Consider the following 6,000-nt stretch of genomic DNA (forward strand, 5'->3'; position numbering starts at 1 on the left):
ATGAATAATTTCTAGAAATGTTCCTTAACATTCGTGGGCAAAACCTCGGACAAAACAAACCAATTCAAATTTGCTGTAGCCATGGCATTTATTTTCACTATGGTTGTATAACTCGATATCGAGCTTGTGGACATCGAGTTGGGAAGAGTTGACTGTATTTAAGGTTCAATTTACTTTGATGCTTTTTGGAATATTTCAAAAGCAGTTTTTTCCGACGCATTATTTCAGATTGCGAGAAGCTCGCACTATTCGATTCCTTTTGATATTTTATACAAAATGGCGCGAGCTTTTTGCAATCTAAAATAATGCGTCGAAAAAAACTGCTTTTGAATTTTTTAAAAATGCATCTAAGTAAATTGAGCCTTAACATATATTGCCAAAATCGATACCTTTTTAGATGTGTCATAAGTAAGTGCTAATATGGCTTATCGATAAGAATCAATAAGTGAATCCTGTTGAACAACTATTGAATAATTTGTGGAAGCAAGGAGGATTTCTCGTTTTCCAACAAAGCGAGAATCACCTCAGCACATTCCAATTCATTCCCTAATTGACCTACATTTGGACGCGGCCGGCGCTGCAATTGGATATTGTTAAGTATGAGATCACCAGTTTTTATGCATTGCAGTATGCTAATCCCACGCATTCCCCCCTATTCTGCGAGTCACGTGACTCTCTCTCACCGGTGAGGTGACAATTGACAATTGTCACCTCACCGGTGACAGAGAGTCACGTGACTCGCAGAATAAGGGGGATTGTATGTTGCTTCTGTTGCTTGTTGTTGCTGTAATACAGGTGACCGCGAGCAGTGAATCATTCTCACGCTCAATTATGTCTGTACTATTAGAAGTGATTCAGTACTTTATGAAGTGAGTTTAAACTTTCCTGCTGTAATTCAGTACTGTTCAAACTGATTCCTTGATTTTCTATAGAGTTTCAGTACTTTCCAAAGAGATTTTGAACATTCCCCCAAATTCTCCCCAAAGTGATTGGGATTTTTCTATTGTGTAGTATTTTCTGAAGGGATTCCAAACATTACTGAAGTGATTCAGTTTTTGAGGAAGTGATTGCAAACTTGAGAAAATTGATACAGTACTTTCCTAAGTTTTGTGAAGTGATTCTTTTCGAAACTGTTCAGTTCTTATGGAAACGAATAAAAATGTTCTGGAAAGGTTTAGTATTTTCCAAAGAAATTCAGAAATTTTGTTAAGTCATTCAATACTATCCGAACATTTTCCGAGCTTTTCTGAAGTGATTCAGTACTTTCAGAAGTTATTTCCAATTTTTCAAACGTGATTCAGATCTTTTGTAAGTGATTCAGTGCTTTTCGGAGTGATTCCAAATATTCCTGAAGTAATTCAGCACTTTCTAAAGTGATTTCGAATGTTTCAGAAGTTATTCAGTACTTTCTGAAATGATTAGTACTTTCCTTAGTGATCCAGTGCTTTTCGGAGTGATTCCAAACATTCCTGAAGTAAATCAGTACTTTTAAACGTAATTTCGAATGTTTCAGAAATGATTCAGTACTTTCGGAAATGATTATTAATTTCCTAAATAATTATGAAATTTCTGAAGTGATTCAATACCTCCGGAAAGATTCCGAACATTCTGTTCTTGCGGCAATGATTACAAACTTTTTGGGATGATCCCGTACTTTCCAACGTGAATCCAAAATTTTCTGGAGTGATTCAGCACATTAAAGTACCCATGCACATTGTTTCTGGAACTTGTGAGAATATTTTGAGATGATTTAATCACCAGCAGTCCACGAAATTTTCACAAAACTACGTACTTTCTAAAATAATCATAAAAATTCAATTTTCCTTAGAAAATCATCCATCCTATCCATATAAACTGGAGTTGCCTTGAGGTACGTTCAACTTTTACCCATACAGATTGATAAAGTTTGCTTAAAGATGTCTAAAAATGCCATTTTCCATGTTTGTTGGATATCTACTTTCAGGGGTAAACATAATGCTTAGCTGGAAGTAGGTATTCAAGAGTATTTGGATATATTTGTTATAAAATCACGTTTTTGGTCATAAAAGAGCGTAGAATACACTTAAGTAATATGTTTTTTTGGTCAAATCGGGCTAAAATTTCACGAGGAATCCAAATCCGAAGTCAGCTTTTACATATAATGTATTTTAAAGAGTTTTAAATAAGTAAGTATGGTAAACGTACCTCAAAAAAATGAACCTCAGATTCGGAAGGTACGCTATTGGTACACTACATTGCTGAAGGTTTTGGAAGGTTTAATGAAGATTTTCGAAAAATCACCCGTCAGATAACATACAAAAAAAAGTAGAAGGGTCTGTGTCTAGGGGAACGAACGGAAGCTTGACGTAGGACCACTAGTGGACGGTATAAATGTGAAGAGCATTTAGTTCTTTTAATTGATCAATTATCTATTATCTCAACTCTTTCCGTTTTTGAATTGTAGGCGTACCAAATTTGTAGTAATTTTTTTCACAGAGAAAGTTGATTAAGAGAATCAATCAAAATTACCTGTACCCCTGCTTCCAAGTTTGGTGACACGATTCTGAATATGGACAAACAAGCACAGATAAATTCTTTTCCAACTCTTTACTGATGAGGATTGATTGAAGAGGACATCCATGGCCACTTACGCTTGGCGTGTTTAGTGTAGGTGACAGCATCACGGACCTCATTTTCCAGGAACACCTTCAGCACACCTCGTAGATCAGACCGGAGATACGTTTGACACCAACACGGCGAGCCAGACGACCGATGGCGGTTATCTCAAAGAACTTTGCGATGACGCTTGGCGCCTTCTTTACCTGACCTTTTCCTCCTTTGCCACGACCAGTCAATTGTTGCTTGTTAGGTGTGAAGGAGTGGACTAGCCACCATCTTCCTACTGCGCCGTCCGAAGCGAAAATGAGCTAATGCCATACAGCAGCGCTCTTTTATATCTTTTCAGGATAAAGCAGAATGATGTGCAACCAAGTGGTATAAAAGCTACAAAGACTCCTCCCATTATGAGTAGTTTGCTATCAAGTAGCGACACTGGCTCTTTTCCTTTTGTGTACACGGCGAATGAGAACGACCCAAATTTGAGTTTAGTTCACTCATAATCGCCAAAAGTGCAGGAACTCAGCGATGACTAAAATTTGTCTTATGGTTTCCTGTGGAAAACCTAAAAAATCTGCCAGAAAATGAGGAAATTGACGAAAATTTTATTCAGTCTCGGAATATTGGTATCTGAGTGAATCCAATCTTTACTTTTCTCAAATTCGGGAGTTTTTCCCTGGAAAATCCTGGAAAAACCTGGAAAAACATGAGGCAAATTTTCTCATCGCTGAGTTCCTGCACTTTATTTCTTATTTCTGAGATAACTAAACTCAAATTTGGGTCGATCTCATTAGCCGTGATATCACCTTGAAAGATATCGGCGCCGGTGGTTGGCGTGATTACCTCTCACCCCAGCAGGCCTGGGTCCAAGCTCAGTCGGCGCCACCGGCATGTTCTAAGGCATAACATCTCTGATCACGCCTTCCTCCGGGAAGTAAAGCCGTTGGTCCCCGGTTGAGTTGATGGGTCGATTGGTAGGGTCCAGATGTGGGAGCTGCCTCCCTGGCGTCGGTAGCATTGGAGCTCATGATGGAAAACAAATCTCGCGTCACTTTTCAATAGGTCCTATCTACACTGATCGATTATCTTCATCGACACTCTCTTTCGTAAAAAACTCGGCTTCACAAATGTTTCCTACCGTCTTCGTCGAATTAGATGCTAGATTGTTGCTTCTTCCATCGAAAATATCCGGCCGTGGCGATTCAAAGTTGATCAAAATAATTTGTACCCCTGCTTCCAGTTTATTACATGAGCATTTTGTGTGATCGTTGGTTCTGAATTTGGACAAACAGGCAGATGAATTATATTCCTACTCTTTACTGTAATAAGCTTGGTGGCCATGAAAAGAGCCGTTTTGTTGCCAAAGTTGGTGATGATTTAACCTCCGAAACCAAACAGAGTGCGTCTCTGTCACTTCAAAACGTAGATGTCATCCATGGCCGCTTACGCTTGGCGTGTTTAGTGTAGGTGACAGCATCACGGATCTCATTTTTCAGCACACCTCGTAAATCAGACTGTGCTGGGGAAGCAGCATATGCATGTAGGTAATTGGTGGATTTGTAGTTAATTCGACGCTTTTGGACAATGCTGGACATTTACCAGTTTTTCAATTGTTTCTTGTTGAAAATCAACATTCGGAAGTATTGTTATCGATGCGTAGCCATATTTCTGATCGATTGGTGATAAAATTATTGAAATTGGACCAGGAGCAGCTGAGTTATTAACGTTCAAAATCTTTCGTAATTTGTTACATGTTCCATTTGCGGTTTTCACAAAGTGTACCCCATATAGAAATCAAAGACGTAGTCCTACGTCAAAACTATAATCTACATTAAATTTCATATGTAAGCGCCGATTGAAACAATTTTTTCGACGTCACTACAAGGGTGATTGATTAAACGAAAGAAACGAATCGTGCGGAATGAAAGCCGAGGAATCTAAAACTAATTGTACCAATCATTCAGGCCTACAATACCACACCTTCTATAGACAGGTTGAGCCTTGATAGCTAGCTGCTTGCGGGAACTGATGACCTTGACCAATGTCCAAATAATATTCTTTAACAAATTTTTGGTGTCCCTGAAAAGGACCGTTTTGTAGTGATGGTTGAGTAATTCTGAGCTGGGTGTTCAATACGGATGAGGCTGTCGAGCTGTATGTCGTTTGGAGCGAAGGTGACACGCATGGTGGCATAGATGACCGACCCGCAGCGACTCACGAAGAGCTACTGATTCCGATCCATAGCATAGCGGTACAGCTTCTTCCTCCTTTGATGGTTTATTATGTGGGCTCTGCAGCTCGCTGCTTGCAGGCAGCCTTTCGTTGTTACTGGAGAACAATTTTCAACGCCACACGCTGAAAGCACTGCTACTGCCGAGGGGGGCGACTCTATCTACGATGCAGAAAAGATTGTGTTTTGCTGTGGCTAGCTGCACGCACGATGAGTAGATAGAAGGAAGATTTATGTCGATTTTGAAGATTTCCTGCAAAAATATGAAGCACGATGCAAGTAGATGCGAGAAATGAAAGATGATTTTTCGAAGATTGATTCGCTAGTGTGAGATTTTTTGAGCATCTAGAATTGAGATTTAGATGTGTCGCCCCCCTCGGCTACTGCTGCTGCTGCTGTGACTAATTTCGACGACCGAACACCACCACACAGTGGTGTGGTCGTTGGGAGCGTGTGGTTCTGAGTATAGCGATGAGTGTGCAAAATATTACGCAATTCCATCCTCCCTATTCGCACGCGCCCGAGAATCGGAGGCGAATGCCACTTCGACTTGTTTCGTCTACTTACTACTCTCTGACGACTGTGCTGGGGAAGCAGCATATGCATGTAGGTAATTGGTGGATTTGTTAGTTAATTCGACGCTTTTGGACAATGCTGGACATTTACCAGTTTTTCAATAGTTTCTTGTTGAAAATCAACATTCGGAAGCATTGTTATCGATGAGTAGCCATATTTATGATCGATTGGAGATAAAATTATTGAAATTGGACCAGGGGCAGCTGAGTTATTAACGTTCAAAATCTTTCTTAATTTGTTACATGTTCCATTTTCGGTTTTCACAAAGTGTACCCCCATACAGAAATCAAAGACGTAGTCCTACGTCAAAAAAAAGTAGAAGGGTCTGTGCCTAGGGGCACGAACGGAAGCTTGTCGTAGGACCGCTAGTGGATGGAATATGTGAAGAGCATTAAGTTCTTTTAATTGATCAAATATCTATTTTATCAACTCTTTCTGTTTTTGAATTGTAGGCGTACCAAATTTGTAGTAATCTTTTTCAAAGAGAAAATTGATTAAGAGAATCAATCAAAATCACTTGCACCCCTGCTTCCAAGTTTGGTTACAAGATTACAACTCTGGAGAACATTTTGTGTGGTCGTTGGGGGCTTGTGGTTCTG

The sequence above is a fragment of the Ochlerotatus camptorhynchus genome, unplaced genomic scaffold (assembly GCF_037179485.1).
Source record: "Ochlerotatus camptorhynchus isolate MF236.1 unplaced genomic scaffold, CSIRO-AGI_Acam_v1.1 ptg000368l, whole genome shotgun sequence".
In the NCBI taxonomy this organism is placed as follows: domain Eukaryota; kingdom Metazoa; phylum Arthropoda; class Insecta; order Diptera; family Culicidae; genus Ochlerotatus; species Ochlerotatus camptorhynchus.